This window comes from Bactrocera tryoni, chromosome 1, assembly GCF_016617805.1.
Source record: "Bactrocera tryoni isolate S06 chromosome 1, CSIRO_BtryS06_freeze2, whole genome shotgun sequence".
NCBI lineage: Eukaryota > Metazoa > Arthropoda > Insecta > Diptera > Tephritidae > Bactrocera > Bactrocera tryoni.
Genome location: NC_052499.1, coordinates 59,657,277 through 59,675,207, shown reverse-complemented (window position 1 = coordinate 59,675,207; position 17,931 = coordinate 59,657,277). Strand labels below are relative to the sequence as shown.

Genomic DNA, 17,931 nt, shown 5'->3' with positions numbered 1-17,931 from the left:
TTGACTATTGAAAACAAGGGTCAAAGAAAGGAAACAACTTCGATATTGAGGTAATGACAGTCATACCCGTACAAAGCACTTATATCCCTAAAATTATTTGTTTAGGTAATTTACCATCAAGATGTACATCATTGTTTAAAAAACGAATCGCTTGGAACACTTTTGAACAATACGGTGGATAGGCACCAGTTCCTGGCCTAATCCACTAAATTGACTGTGGCCGCGATGTGAATCTGTGCGAAGCCATACTGCAAGATAAATGTAGCAGTTTTCTTTCCTTCTTTTGTTTCATGTGTGAGACTCTTAAATGGGTTGTCAACGCCGTCATAGCACTGCTCGCCTTTGTAGATCAGGTTTGCTGAATGAATTTCACTTTTTGAACTGTACTTTGATCACTGATGTGTACGAGTAAATCCATGATTGATAGACGGCCACAATTTAAAACTCCTTCGGATTACGCCAAAACGTCAAGCAATCTTATAGAGTATTTTCAGAGTTTCGCTTGTTGTCAGGAGTGAGCTAACATGACACACATCGCGCTGAAGGGTTTCTTATGCTCAATGAAACCTTGATGAAACCTGACCATTGACTTTTGTTAATTGTTACCCTTCATGGAAGCCATTTTTGGAAACTCAATAATAAGCGACGTGTCATAAGCCATCACAAAAGCTTATCTTTTTAAATATTATGCAAATCGTATTAAAAAGTAATCAGTTTATACTTTCACATTGAAATCAACACACGCATGAGCAACCTGTATTTAAAATAGCCTCGTGGAATGTCAGCGATGCGGGTGCATTAATACATTCAATGACAACGGTGACGAGTTAGTTATAGGCTTCGATGTGCAAAGTGACTTTAATAATGTCGTCAAAACACAACCAGGTCGTCTATCTTATAAACGGACAAGGGACGTTCAGGGAAGGGATTAAAAAAGCCTCACAACCAACTCGAAGGTTGCACTGACATACACAAGCTTATTTAAGTACTATAATGTTTGTAATGTACTGTACTGATTATACACTATTCTTTTGTATTTTCTATTAAAGGATATGTAAGCAAGTGCTGGTAGTGATTAATTAATATCAGCTGATTATCTATGTCGATACGCCTTAACAGTTGAGTAACTTTTACTTCCAGCAAAACTAATTAAACATACCCAAGCGATAAGCAATGAAACTATACTTTTTAATACTGGTAATGTCTCACCCTATCACAGGCTCAAGCCTTTCACTTAAGCAAAGTTATTTTCTTACCGTTGAAAGTCGAATAAGCATCGCAATGTCACTGATTAGACCTCTTACACATTCAGCGAAATGCTGTTAAAAACAGGAGGCAATAGAAATAATTATTTTTGGCTAGAAATAATTTTAACTGTTATAGCAATCTGCTGTCTTATCCAGAAAACAGACAATTAGTATTAGTAAAGCTGGTTGACCCTGGACCTTATATGTATATTGTATAAATTTAATGAACTTAAATTCTGATTAAAAAGGTTAGAAAGGGTCAGTTATAACCAATTAGTTATGACACGAACACACTCATTTTTAGATCTCCTCTGTAATGCCGTGGTTTACTTTTAAATCAAGGATCAATAGGGATACAGAAGTAAAATTTAGCATAGGATTTTTGATGAACAGTTTTCCTCAAGAATAGTTGAAATCCGTGTCATTATTAATAAATAGTTTTTTTGGTTAATAAATTTCAGCTTATTGCATTTAAAATTCAGTAATCATGTAAGATTTAATGTAAATAAACCGTTGTAATTACAGAGAGATTTTAATCAATATGAATCGCAGCTGTTGCCCGGATTAATGTAAGTTAATTATGCACCGTTGTTTGTCTGTAAGCACTTTCGTCTGTTCTTGTATATTTAATACATATGCAGTCGTATGTAAATATTTATGGATTTATAAATGTAAGTGTGGAACAAAAATCCAAACAAGTTTAATAGACGGAGCTGCATTTCATATTTAAAATTTGCCACAATGAATAAACGAAATAATAAAGTTACAATTTAAATAAATGTATTTAGTTTTTTATTCAAAAATGCCAACATTTGCCTCAGAATATGAAATGCTACTAAATTAAATTAGTAATAATATAGCATTTTTTTCAATCCATGGTCTGCTTAACAATCCGAGTAGCAGAAAAGTGCCAAGCCATTCAAATCCTGAAACCAATGTCATTTGCAAATGTCAATATTTTTGATTCATGCCATCAGCTTATTCATTCGCTTTTATATTTGAATTTCCAGTATTTTAATTCCTAGTTTCAGTTTGCATCAACCACATTGTGGACTAATAATATTGTGATTGTTTGCTACATTTTATGGCCATGCAATTCAAAACTATAATTTGATTAAATATAAGGATATGATGGATTTGAAAATACTACAAATATGGCCTTAAGGAACAATATTTAATTATACTTTAATTGCATTTATTGAAATTTAAGTTTGAACGTCTAGTATACGAGTATAGTATATACATATGTATAACAAAGCTACCACAAACAAAAATTTGAGATACATAGAAAAAAGAACTAAAATTAAATATCTGTCTTGTTGCATAGTAAATCCTTCTACGGAGGCATGCCGAAGGAAATACTTAAACGATATATTAATATATTATAAAAACCGCCCATCTCACTAAGATATTGTTTGAGGTGTTTTCACATATGAAACATATGAAAAATTTGTCGATTGGTCGAGAAAATGATCTTTCGTTATCTACATATAATCGACAAAGCGAAAAGTACGAAAATCTGAATGCTGCTTTTAAAATCTTATTTCTGACTATTATTAGACATCTTCTTATCCTAACATCTCTTTAACTTTACGAGTCGTGACAAGAATGAAAAAGGTATTCAAACACATAAAAAGGAAGATATCGCCGAAAAACATTTCATTTCATTTTCATTACTTGCAATGAAATGGAATAAAACAAGTCCGCTGACCAATTAGGATATGCTCATTTATCAAATGCAATCACAAGAAAATAAGACAATATATCGCATTGCTGCAAGAAGCCTTTATAATCTTTTCTTAGATCTTCCTTACTTTTGTGGAAAACTAGATTTTGGATAAAACAGGATTATATCCAACAATAGTGGTTTGATGTTTCCACCAAAAATTATTACTTACGATTCAACGAAATAATTTACTATTTTACTCGAACAAATATCTTTGCAAATAAATTTTATAAACTTGTTGAATAATTTTTTTTGTTAAGGCTTAATTGACCTAATTTAAAATATGAGTGCTTTAAACCAAAATATGTTAATACTCTGTAATTATTCTCTGAGTTATACTTTGTTATAGCCTTATAGCACTTTTCCCAAAAAGGATGTAGCTGAGAGGTAAAAGGTCTTAATCTTGTTAATCAGCGATTCACAAGAGTTTTTCTATAAACTTCTGGCACCACATAGTTAATGTCTAATCAAATGTAGAAAAGCTTTAGCACAGAACTTGACAAAAATCGCACGATAGACTAGTCCAATTTTGTCGCTTAAAAATTGCGTTATAAACTGCGGCATTATAATAGCCATCCCACTGGTGAGTTACTGTTTTCTAAGTGACTAAGATCGCGCTATTGCAATTTATGAAGCAAGTTCATTGTTATAATTAGTTAGTTGCCAGTTTAAATGCCTATCACCATGTTGCTGAAGTGGTTAGATGAATGTATGTCCTTACAACAAACACACCAGAGTTTACATATGTATGTATGTCCGCATATTTTTACAAAAAATCAACTGCCACTGGTGTAACTAGTCACTCCTAAGGCGTTGCAGGCAAAAACAAACCGAACTCAACAACTTACGTGTCGCATGTCTCATCACACAAGAGCAAGTTGCGTGTGGCCGGCTGTTGGTGATGTGTGGCACAGAGCAGTGAAAAAATGTATGTCATTGTCATTTCACTTGCTTACTTGGCGCTATTTTATTGCTTTTGTTTTCAGCGTTTTTAATTAAAACGTAAGGATTGTCAAGTCTGTCGTTTACTTCCTTTTTTGCTTCCGTTTTATGTGCAGGCGGCGTTGCTGTTGTCGCATAAGTTGTGATTATTGTTCATTTAAAGCTTTAAGAGAATTAATTACATAAGATTTTAGTGTATTTTCGATGTTTCGTAAAATGTTGCGTGGAAGGACAATTCTATCGCCATAAAAGAAACGTGACGAAAGCATTGCAGCATGGTTTACGTAATGCAAAATGTAATAGCATATATAGAAATAAGTGCAATTAAATTAATCTCACTTTAATTGCATGGATCTTATTTTAGTTGTATAGTAGTTGTACAAATGTACGGTATCTGTAAATATAATGACCACTTTTGTTAGATCTTCTTACTTAATTTGGTCTTAGGGGATGTTTTCATGCATCTCTGTAGAACTATAAAAAATCGAGCCTTCGTTATTAATGCTGATATTCTCAGAAGGACTGATCTGACTGCTCTGAATGCTTTAAATGAAATAAGGCATCAAATACAAATCAAATGGGTTTAGATGCCTTCAATATTTATGTTTAAATTTTCAGTTCTCCTCAACTCGCTCTTCGCTCCCTTTTATGTCGGTCTGCTGTCCCGTCAAAAAAAAAGTGGCCCATAAAAGCCAGTGCTATAGAAATTGATGTATCAGACAGACTTAGGCGTATATATTTAGGTTAGAAGTTGTCGAAAAATTCATTAAAAGAAAGGCTTAACTTTATGTCATCTTCGGATTAGGCGCGGTTTAGGTGGCTTCGACATTTAGTCGTTCATGTTGAAATTTAATTTAGTTTCGATAAGATCATCTAAGACCTATATAGTCATTTACATTTATATTGGCAAATGCTGCAGATTTCTGAAATATCATATATGCAAGTATATAGTATATTAGGGTGTGTCATTCTGAGGCAACCTCTTTTTTTCAATTGAAAAACAGGCTAAAAACTTTCGAAAATGTGAAAAATAAAGTCACTCAAAAGTTGAGCTCTTAATATTAATATTAAGAGGTGCCTATTTCAAATTTTCTGTTTTCCACATAAATTACAAGGAAAAAAATCATTTTTTTTTGTGGGGGTTATTGTGCGGAGGTTATTATATGTGCACGCCAGGGCGGGAGCTCAAATGCACACATTAGTACTGTAAGTTTTTTTTGTCAAGCGCTGCTGAGATCTACGGCTAACTGTTACTATTATTATTACTAAAGTTTTGTTCGTTATTACTGAAGGCGTTTTCTTTCGCCACCAAAGGAGCTACATGTGTTGTTGCCGTTATTGGCAGCATTAGTTGTGGTCCGAAGATTTTCTTGAAACTGCTGGCACCTTTTGCCGATGTGTTAATCTAACTTGCCACTCAACTGCTTGCCACGAGTGGCGTGAACGTATTCTACGTGCGTGTATATATGTGTATGTTTTTTGTTCTAGGCTTTAATTTCACTTGGCATTTTCATTTTCGGCTTACTTTGATTACATGCTTAGCTCGCGCCCACACACTTTCACTTACACACCGCCTAAAACACACAACTCCCAAAGGACTCACATGAAAGGCGCAAATATTGCCAATACCACCAGCACATTTCCGACAGCAACTTTACTTGGCCAAGGGAATACTTTTCTTTCCCTTTCTTCATATTCCGCAGTTCACGCGTGCAACTACAAGTATTTGTAGTTATGTGTTGGGTGTGTATAATGAGGAAAATAATTGGCAATATAAAATGTTAGAAAAAAGTGGCACGAAAAAGATAGTAATAAAGTGTAATAATGAAAATCGAATAAAGTGGCACGGCGGTGTTGTACAAGTTGCACATATATACAGTTTTAGGTCTAATCATGAAATAGGTGTATATCTACATATAAAAGGGGTGCTTTTAAAAGTTTTTCGAAAAGAAATATGCAGATATAATTTAACGTTATGGCCAAGAAGTGTTATTATACATAAATATAAGTGTTTATTACCATGTTTCAAAATGAAGTCGGACAAGGGACCGCTGCGACAGGCTCAAATAAACTTAAGCCTAGAAAACGAAATTCCGACTATCCTTTTCAGCAGTTTGGGCCGTAGTGCTGACACTTTTCTCTTCCAAGGTATTATGCGCCTCGGACCTTATTTGCTAACAACTTAATTTTTGAAGAAGTATGGACTAATAATTCCCTCTGCCTATAGAGCACACCAAACAGTGACTTTGTGTGGACGTAACGGCGTCTCAAGAAAGATTTGAGGATCAATATCACTCCAAATGTGAAAATTTGGTTTATTAAGCTGCAAATTCAAACAAACGTGAAGTTCATTTCTGAACAAATTTTCCGAATCGAGATTGGAAATATCGTCCCGCGAACGTAAAATGACAAACAAAACTGAGTATAAATCTAGTAACAGCTGTCCAATTGTTACCGGAATGTTTATTATGACCTGATATGTCCTCCTTACATAAATTCCGTTTTCATTGCCTTATTTGTCCCAGTGACGGGTAATATATTAGAGACAGATTGAAATCTACACACTCAAAGCATTACACCGCCAAGAGGTCCTAGTGGAGCTTTTGATAAAATTAAGATCAAAGTCCAAGATTGATAATTATCATTAGGTTATAATTAAATTTAAATTATAATCAGTTTTCTACAGTTACTTGGAAGAAGACGGCCTAACCTAACCAAAAGGTATGCTCACGTTCACTTAACTCCAAAAGTTACGACATCAAAAAGGCATTCTCAATTTTCTCAACAAATCAGTCAACCAGCATATTCTCAATTTAATTTTGGATATAATCGCGTATTACTAAATTCACTTGAAAGCTGTAGGTAAAAGCCTAATATTTTCCCCATACAGATACCCATTTCATTCCCCCATTCCCATTCCCTAACAAGATACTATCCCTGCTTTGACACGAAATTGTGGCGAAAATCACCGCTGAGATTGAGAACAGTAAACAGTAAAAGTCTGTTAGTGGAGAAAGCCAAACTGAAATGACAGTAAAACTGGAAAGTGAAAACGAAAGTGTGGTGAATGTCGAAAAAATTGCAAAAATTGCTGCTTTGAGAGCGCGCTTCAACACTTACATCCCAACATTTTTGTGGAATCGTTTTTCATACTCGTTTATCGCTCTCCACAGAAATCGAGCTATGGTACTTGAAAAATTGTTAAATGCTTCCGCTACAGAGATTCATCAAAAGCAACAGCAGCATCAGCAATGAGAGCAGCGCTGCGTCAACCGAAATTTTTGATAAAATAATATGAGCGGAAGATCGAAAATGAGGTATTTTGTTTAGAGTGTGTGTAACTGAAATCTGTTATCTCACGTCTTATATATATGTATACACATTAATATGAAATATGTAAGCATGTTGTGAAAGGAAGCCGATGTTATAGTATTTGCTATCGCCAGCTCAACGAAAGAAAAACACCGAAAGTGATGGCGTTGAGTGTGACAAAAATTTTAAAATCACAGCAAAAAATCATAATCCAGATATGGGCCCTATCTGAGAATACCGTAATTTTCGCGAAGACCTCTTACAGTGGGCACTGGAGCATGTGAATTTGCGTAATAACTTTAGAAAAGTTCTAACCGTTGTCCAAAGTTAAACGTGACATGATGAAATAGCAAACTTACTGAACACACTGAAAAAACTAGAGACAAATCCGTAAAAAACATGGCCACAACAAGCTGTCAAAATTACGTCATCCCTATTGGTAGTCGATGTATATAACATAACCGTCAAATGGTTCACCATATTTTCCCATACTTCAATATAGATCGTCCTGGTGCTCAGTGCTTGTAGCAAGACCAGACAGTTTGCTACTTTGGCTTGTCTTTTAGAATACTGCCTTCGAGCAGAACTCTTCTTTTCATACACCTCCAATTCAGCAAAATTCATTACATAATCCAAATTAGAATGGATAGTAGCGGAGAATGTCTTAAGAGTTTTGACAACTTCAATCTTGTGCCAACAAAAGGCCTGAGTTGTTGTTGGCGAGCCATTGTGGTTGCGTTTATTGCGTTGAGTTTTGTTGTTGCCCTACAGCTATTAAGCGCATCATACTGTACGAATAATGGGAAATTCTTCGAAAAAGCGGTAAATAACTACGTTTGTCAAACAGAATTAATCTATAATCCTTGTAATTTTGGAAGCAAAAGAGCCTTTTGTTTCAATCGAATGCCTTAAATATTATTAATTATATTCAAATTCCTTTGTATAGTAATAATATCGCTTATCCGTGCTAAAGTAAAGGAGTAGATTTAAATTTTATAATTCTTTATTAGTCCCAACCATACTGATCCTTAAACAGATACGGTAAAAAATGCTGAAGACTTAGAATAACGAAATTCGTCTGACGCAGAACTTTAATTTATGGAAGCTCATGAAGACATAGTGCACTAAGATACGAAATATTATTTTAGTCTAATATTCGCATTGTATCACACATCAATGTATATTTATTGTGCTGGCGTGTCGAAAGATTTCATAAAATATTAAGTAAACCCATGCAAGCAGTGGCACACGCAGGCTCTTACAAAGCGAACAGGCACGCCTTTGCATTGTGCCTAGAAGTGCCAAGCCCTAATCAGACATCATATTCTAGCAGTAGCAATAAAGCAATCAAAATCGGTGCCTGAATTGCGCAACAAACACTTTCGGCACCGGCAGCCACATGGTGTGTGGCATTTTCGTTGCCTGGTGGCATAGACTGCGTGCTGTGCCCTTCCGATGTGGATGTGGGATGCAACCTAACATAAATAAATACCGCTGATGTCGTGAAACACACAAATGTATATGCATGTGTGCAACAACACCTCCAGCTGTGCAGATACTGCAGCGTTTGTGGCACAAGCTACATAAATCTATCGCAGCGAAATTGTTCAGTTCGGTGTAAAGTTGGTTGAAGTTGCGCGTCTTAATATCATCATCAAGGACTGTTAAAGGGGGTGTTTTGTTAAACGTTGAATTCATTACCATAGATAAACATCTCCGCCGAGTAAGCAACATTTTTTATAGTTAATTTGCGTTTCACTTCAATTTACAACAAACATGTACGTGTGTGTAGGTGTTGGTGAAAAGAGGGTAAAGAGCAGGGCGCAAATCGAAGGATATGCGAAAAAATTAAGGAGCAGCAGAAACTGCTGACATCGCTGAAAGCGTAATCTGCCTGATGAAAATGATACTCGAGGTGTGAAAGCGAAGAAGTCGCGGATGGATAAGAGCCAGTAGAAGAAATATAGCCAAAGACGGTAACGAGAAAAATTTAAAAAATGTAAGTTTGGCTAGTTCTGCCAAATAAAGTCACTTACATAATTCTGTTGGCTTCTTGAAAAATGTAACGGAATCAGTAGCGACAGATAGACACATTTAAAGGGTTGCGAGGCGTATCAGGTATACCAAATGAATGAAAAACAATGCATGAAATATTAAAAAACGATCGACACCAAATGGACCCAACAACTACTGCACGAAAGAGGAAATTTGCGAAAATTCTGTATCATTTCCGTTCCTTTTGCGAAACTTGATATTTTTGTTCTATATTACCAAATTGTACGCTTTCATTTGGTGGACCAATAGTTAATAAATCAAAACTTCAACAGCAAGTATATATTCAAAGTTACTCCTTTGTATGTGTTTGCTGGATTTGTTGATAAAAATAATTAGAATCTCTCAATTGTAAGGAAGGGAAATTAATGCCCTGTAAATCGCTACTTGAAGGCATAAGGATTTGAATTCGATTATTAACTTGTTATACCGAAGTAGTAAGCAAGCTATCTTTGCATTGATTGGATATGAGATAAATTATTTGACTGTATTTTCTCAATAGAGGGAAGGTGAGAGTTGTCAGCGAGTAGGTCGAAGTCATCAAATATAATTAGTACCAAAACATGTTTGGCAAACTCGAGCGCTTGATCTCACTGCTCAATATTGCTCCCTCTCCACTACTAGTCGTTGAAGTACTACTATTTAATTCCCAGATAAATGGTGACCAAATTAAAGTTGACTTTTTAAGGCAAATATACTCGCACTGTGTTAAAATAGAGTTTTAAAATAACAGGAGCGGAGTTGCGGAACCATTATATTCAAAATCAGGTTCCACTAAATCTAATTTCTCAAAGTTCAACTCAACAATGAAGCTCTAAGCAAATATCGCAATTTATTGTTTCAATGTACCGATTGGTTATAAAAATATATAGTTTCTGATTTGGTTTTGTTTTTTGATTGGAAAGGCCTCTAAAGACTGCTGAAAAAGTCACAAGCATCAAAAATGTTTAAATAAGGTGACTGAGCAGTAAGCCTTGGCTGTGTGTTTGTTCTGAAGCATCGTTTTTAAGATATCCACATTTTTCTCCGTTCTCTTCTGTCATCTCTTTTATACCAAAATTTTTAGATATTTTGATTTGTCTACTTTGGGATTGATGTGTTTCAGTCTAAGACCGCGTGAAATCAAAACATCGTTCACAGTGGTGTTTGTCTCACATGAGGCAAGTTCTGTATGATCTGTCTCTCTGAATGGTTTATGGTCCTCAATACCTGATCTATCGATTAAATAGATACATAGAAAATATACTACCATTTTCAGTGATTTTGGAGTGATAGGGCTACTGAAAACGTAACATTTTAAATAGAAAGTTCTTTATTGCGGAAATCATAGAAAAATTCTCTTTTAAACTATTTTGCAGCCTTAACGGATCATCTGTATAAGAATCTGGTTAATATTTTATGTAATCGAAAGCAAAAGAATGGATTCAGAATAATGGGAAAAGAACAAATCGGCTTAGCAAAGCTACATGACTGATAAAATTATGAGGCAGTGTAACAGGTTCGCTCTTTAAATTAAGCAAAAAAAATCGAAACTGAACAACAACTGTATTTTAAACAACTATCAGCTCTTTTATTTAGTCATACTGATAAATTAAAAATGCCATTTAGTTTAATGAACCCCCAATTTTGAAACTAAACACGAACTGAATATTTCAACTTTAATAAAAAAGTGAAGAAGTTTTCGAAAAAGCCACAAGCAGGCAACAAACGCACAAACCCATCATCAGCTGTCAGTTAAGATCCTATTTCACTCTTTCACAATTGCAAACAAAATGAGCAAAGGCGCTTTTGTATTTGTAAATTTACTCGCACCTTTTCCGGTTATTGTGGGCTTTGTTTTACACCTGCTTTGTTTGCCAGGATGGTCACTTCTTTAGTATTACCCTTAAGTGCACAAACTGACAAAGTATAGTAAATGTGGCAGTTTAGTATGACAGATAGGATGAGAAATACGTAAACGACAGAAGAATCGAGTGAGATGGATTTTTCTATGTATGCGTGTTAAGCTCTGTAAAAATATATATACTTATATAGATCTAAACCATATATGTACATACATATTGTATATTATATAGTATAACATATATACGATATGTATATGCATCTCTATTCAACAGCTAACCTTATATGAAATTTTGTAGGTGTACCAGATTATATTTTTATTTGGGAGACTTCCAAAGGTCAAGGTTGTATATTGGATTGAGTCGACGTTATTCCAACGTATTTAGATTTCTCACAAATGATGGTATTTTACATAATTGACGGAAGTTTTTGCTTGCGTATATGTTGGGCGTGTTTAAATTGTGCAAATTGAGCTGAGTGTTTGCCCGAAATATATATTTGTATGTGTGTGCGTCTATGTTCATTATTGTAACCTAATTAAGTTGAATAAATTTGTGAAGTAATGAAAATTATTTACTTAAGTGAGTGCGCTTTTAGCTGCCACCTTTAGTAATTGAAAACCCCCTTTAATCAGCAAACACCTTTGTGAGGCACCACTATTAAAGGTAGATTATCGAATGCGTAACTGCGTTATCAATGATATTGAGTCACTTTATGAGTACCGGCCACCTCGCAATCACTGTAAACCGCTATTACCTGGCGCCGCTTTCAGAAGAGCGGGAAGGGATCTGTGCTCCATCCCTCTTTCTAGTACTGAAGAAGTACGCTTCGAGAGAGCTGGAGTATCGTCAGTCCGTGGTCTATCACAAGACCAGCTTTTTCACCCAAGATCGATTCTAAGAGCTCCAGTAAGTTCTTTGCCCTTATTAAGGCTAGCCTCTTCCTAAATGTAGCGGGTATAAAATAAACACTGGATCACCCATTATACACATATATCCGATCTGATTAATATTCCAATTGTACATACTACAAATGACACTTCTACTAAAGTTCGATCAGGCGTGAATATTATGTGTGTGAAAACGCCAAGGAATTTAAAAATTGAATTCTCGGAATAAAGTTGGAAATATGTCGCTATTAAAGTAAAAATATACTGTTATCAATTAATTATTTATAACGTAGGTACTTTTTTCCAATTTTAATGCAATTAGCTTTTCATTTAGTATTTTGCTATTTTTGTTTCTTATCGAATTGCAAAAAACACGTTATCTCATTGTTTTTCTCTTTTGCAGGAATTATTGGTAACACTCATATTTGGTTGGGTAAGTTAAAAAAAATAAAAAGAATATGTAAAAAGCATTTTTAGTTACCAAATTTAGCCAATAACATGGGACTTTTTTCAACTCATTTGAAAATTTACTTTAAAAAATATTTTTCCTCGTAAACGTTTTTTAGGACCAGAAATAACTGGTATTTGAAAAGGTGTTTATAAATTTCAATAAATTAAAAATAATGCTTAGAACTCGGAATTACCATACAGGAAAAGGGTAACTGTATTCGACAATCATTAAAAAAAGTGTACCATAGCCTAAAAGAATTCTTATGACAATACTGCGTTGAAGAATTGTCTTTAAAACTCTTTCGAACTTTACATAACAAAAGGTACCTCAAAGACTTTAATATATAATCATACCTTTTAAATTTTCATTTTTCATGGGCTGATTTTAAACATGTTTGACAGCGATATTTTTTATACAAAAACAATACAGTTTGAACCAATACAGAATTTGGAGTAATATGACATAATAGTATATGAATTCATGATACTATCATAGTAATATAGGTATAAAGTCAAAAAATCTAGGTATTCTTCTCGACCAATTTCAGAGAAACTAGATTCGCTTGCATTCACACACCGGCTGCAATAGACCATTAAGGGGGTATTCTGGTCAAGAAATTTAAGAAAATCGAACTTTTTTTTATTTTCAAAGTTTAACTATTCAAGAATATGTGTACAAGAGGATTTTTCAAAATTCAAATTATTTGCGGAGATATAGGCATTTTTCTGACCCGGCATCCAAACTGGTTCGGCCGAACTAATCAAACAAAAAACTTTACGCGAAACTTTAAACGCGTTTTTCTCAAAACTGCCTTTTTCGGAACGATACCCACGATTTCTCAGGTTGTACTGGACCGATTTACTTGAAATTTTTATAGAGTCTTTTTTATAGGCTTGTCTATGGTTGGAACTAGCCCCTTCCCCAAATTTTTATTTTCATTATTTTTAAAAAATTCGAAATAGTCAGAAAAAGTGATCCAAAAAAAACTTTTTTTTCAGGCAGTCGCCATTTTGTGAAAAAATTTTTTCCCCACTTTCCGTAGTTCCGGCCATTGCGACATTATTCTAGATTAATAATCTTTTTTTTTGGTTTTAGATAACTAAATGAAATCATGGGTATGATCACGTGGAAATTTTTAGAGACCCCCCACTTCGTCAGCTCATAATTTTTGAATTTTTTTACTTTTTTTAGTTTTTAATTTTTTTCTGTACTCTTCTAAAATTAATAACTAACTAATAAAAAATGGTTTATAAAAATATTAATTGCCTTTTTTTTACGACACTTTAAAATTACCTGAAATTCATGCTTCTAGACCAGAATATCCCCTCAAATATTTATATTTAATGTGAAGTACTGTTGTGGCTCATTAAGACAGTGTACATTAACAATTACTTCAAACGCGTAAATAAATGGAAACTGGATGTTTATCAAACCATGCAATAATCACAGTACTTGATTTATATATTTCCCTCATCAGAAACCAACCAGAATGCACACATGTGCTACATTCACGTGTTATTTCATTACAGCTTCGCTTCCTTAACAAAGACTATAAAAATTTCTTTTCTATTCTCTGGCACTCCTGATAACCAAGCTATTCCTCACTCTGACAGCAAGTCCTCTTCAGTGTACCTTCTAGCTATGCCTATCTGCTGTCTCTTACCTTGTCAGTTTGTCTATCATTTACCGTCTATCATTTACACTCCTTACTTTACCGGGTTTGTTAGTTATTCATATCTTCTACATTATTTCTACTTTTGTTTCAATTTCATTTCCTTTACGCGCACAGGTGAGTACCTCATTAACAGCGCCATTTGTTTTACCAGCAGTGCACTTTTGATGTGACTATCTTTACGTTTGTTGTTGTTGTCGTTCGACCGTGTTGTTGCACAGGCATATATTTATTGTTTTCGCTTGTTGGAAATATTACTTTATTGAAATTATTCTTGCAACTTTTACGTGTTGTTTGCTGAAAGGCATTTCTTCTTTCTCCGTTATTTATGTTAAATGTGATTGTTTTGTTTGTTGTTTGTGTTAAATATTAAATATTTTCAGTGCAAAAAACACGAAACTCCGCTAATAAAAGTAAGGCTTAACTTATCCATGCATTTTTAAAGCGCTGTTCGTCAGGGCGTATGACTAATATCAGAAGACAGATTACCTTACAGAACTTATGCTAAAAATTTATGATAGCAATACAGCTAAAATTTTGTTTGTCATTAAAAACCTTAATATTCAGCCTTCTGACAATTTATTATGATCTTAAAGGTTTCACAGATGTGAGGTCTTCATGTTGTCATAAAATATTATATTTAAAGCTTGAGTCCCCATAGGTAGGTAGGTAGCGTAGTTGTCTGATTACGCACATAGGTTTTTAGGAGATCAATTTTGAAAAAAAAACGGGATTAAGATCTCCTCCGTTATGTCATCTCGGAACGATTCTGTGCTCTTGATAAAGTTCATCAGTACAAAAAGCTTTATTCGTGCAACCTCTAATATATCATCATGAAATCCTCGGCCAATAGTTGCGATTCTTTCCATATCCAAAGTCTTGAATACAAGATATTCTTTCCATTTTTTTTATCTCCTGACATTTTCTGCGAAAGCTAATTAGACAGTGCCCTGTTAGCGCTCCTGTTAGAGCGTTTTTGGCATTCCTTTTTTTAGTCGGCATGTGCGGCCCATATTCCATCAGTGCAACATTTTCGTTCTTGTTGAAAACTTTAGGGATTGACTACACCGAGATTCAGCTGTATGTATATAATATGCTTGACTAAATATTTGCAAGTAGTCACAGATTCAAACGGGTCTCACTAGTATATGTGCTTCAGAATTACCGGCAATATTACTATGACCTGGAATGTTTGTCATGAAGTCAGGTTTCAGGGTAAAACTTTAACGCAATAGCAAGAGTATAATTTTTGAGCTATAATGGTTAATATAATCTAAAACTCTTTATGGAATTATCCTCTTTAAAATTATTTTCTACTGGTATGGTATAGACTACCATTCCAGCAATTTAGCTGTATTGCAAAATTTTCGATGAATTATTTAGTTATTTCTCCTGCCACTTTGTCACATAATCGAACTTCAACTGACATGCGTGCGACTAAAAAATAAAAATTGAATGCAAATACATTTGCTTTAAAAAGCATGTGCGGAACTCCATCAGGAGGCGAGCATTCATACGCCGTGGTGCACCTTTAATCACTGTAGCATTTGGGTTGCATATTATCACGTGCGTACACAAATGTCATGTCAAACAACTATAATAACAATAATGAGTGGAAATAAGGTTAAATTAGAGGTTAAATTAGAGCACATATATGTATATAGTATAAGTAGGTCTGCTGATATACATAAGTGTTTGCAAATCACCAAGAAATTGTTTGTAGAATTATGTAAATGTAATAATATATATGAAAATATACATTTATTGATATATGATTATATATTTACATTTACACACATTTTATGTATGCATATATGTAACTTGTATGATCGCTTGCGCAGGCGGAAACCACCTGCAGTCTATGCATGTGAAAGTCTGCACTTGCTTTTAAGTCTGTCATTAAAAGCTGGTGGAATTATTTAGCAAATTGTTAAGCTGCTGGCGTACGCGCATTGAAATGCCCACAGACCCGGCCCTTGACATAATTTGTATATTAACGCTGCCATTGTTGTTTTTGCTTTGTTACTTTACATTTTCCTTGGCTGTTGCTTGTTTTCTTTGCAGCATTTGCTGTTTCTTTCAATGAAACTACACAGCAAATTTCTGTTTTGTTTTGCAAGTATTTTGCTATTTTTAATGTTGTTGTTGTCTTTTGACTTTTAGTTTTGCCACTCCACCTGCAATTGCTCTCCTGTTTTTTTTTTATTTGCTCTCACAAGCATCGAGCATACTCAATCGTGTACTCGTGCATGGAGCGCTCAGAGTGCAGTGAATATTTTTTATTCACGTAGGTATGAAAATATACTACCAAACATATCTGTGGATGTGCGCGTGTATGTGTATGCATATCTCTATAGTATTTACAGTTTGTAAGTACTTGGAAAATTGCGCTGCTACAATTGCAGATTTCACATAAGCACATTGAGATATTCACTCAGAAAAAATGTCTTTGCCAATAATGGAGTTTGCCATACAGACTATATCCGATCTGAAAAAGTGATTCAGATATTGAAGTAATGTTTTAGATAATAATCCTTGTGAAGTTTTGTGGAGAAATTGTGTCTGATAAAAAGGTTTTCCGTCCAAGAACTCGATACCGATCGTTCAGTTTGTACGTCAACTATATGCTATTGTGGTCCTATGTGTGCAAAAGTTTTCTTGGTTTTTTATTTTCGAATAAATTTCAGTCGAGCGGTGAACACTGAAAATTGCATTATTTTCATTCTGTGGAAGCTCTGTTACCGGCTTATGCTTCAATATTTCTGCATGGAATCCTATACATATATGTATATAATCCAAAAGTATGCTCACTAATGTACAAAAAGTCCGAATAAAAATATTCAATACATATTTAAGAAATAAATTCACAAAACGTATTTTTTTTGTTACCTTTAAACCCTAACCCCTCCCTTATGTCATTCAACGATTTGAACCATTTATGTTCATATTTCGACCATTATAGGCCGTAAAGTAAACTCACCTCATGTATTCATAAACAGCTGCAACAAAGGTGAGTGCCAAAAACACAAGTGGATTCTTTCTACTTTCGCAATTACTCATACGTTTCGCCAACAACTGCAGCTAGCGAATCCTTATTACTGATATACAGAAGGAACTACTTTGCCAGGATTCTCAGCAGAGTTGCAATGCCAGCGTAATAGCTGGTGGCAATATCTAATCTATTTCAGCATATATACATATCTGTTGATCTGTTAAAATGTGTCTTTCAATTATCTTGCTTTTGAGCATTTTACTTTATTCTCTCTTCTCGAAAGGGTTAAATGAACTCAATGCTTTTGCTGATATATTATAAACGTAAATTCTGGATTTACTTTTGTATTGTGTTGGTCATTGTTTGGTTAATTAAGTTGAATGCAAAACAGAAAATAAATGAATAAATAAAACTTTGACTTTGCATGTTAACTTGTGGTTAAACAAATATGCATGATTTACCGGTAAATTGTGGGTTGCTTCAGCACCTTATTAGAGTAGTACTAGATTTCAAATGCTCATACTGCTCCAAATTTAATTGACTAAAAATATTCATTCTCTCTTTAGAGTATAATATTCTTATTGTTTTTTACTCTCACAACATAGCCACCAAGTAAAATAGCTTGGTGTAGCAGTTACACATAATATCCATAGCTACATTACAAAGGAATGGCATCTCAAGTGTTCATCCGTTCATTCCATAGTAGCGATAACTGGAGTTAAAATTGAGCTATCCGTATAAGTCACTTCAATACCAAGCTAAAAATACTTTTATTCAAATAAATGTAAAATAATATAACCTCATCT

General features: G+C 34.3%; 1 protein-coding gene across 2 annotated transcripts in view; it reads left to right on the top strand.

Moving 5' to 3' along the window:
- Positions 1-12,412: 12,412 nt before the first annotated feature.
- LOC120772373 (probable muscarinic acetylcholine receptor gar-1) overlaps positions 12,413-17,931 on the top strand; it is a 59,329-nt gene continuing 53,810 nt past the window's right edge. For both annotated transcript variants that reach the window (XM_040100970.1, XM_040100960.1), the window contains exon 1: positions 12,413-12,443. The gene's annotated coding sequence lies outside the window, so the exon portion shown is untranslated. The remainder of the gene's footprint in view (positions 12,444-17,931) is intronic.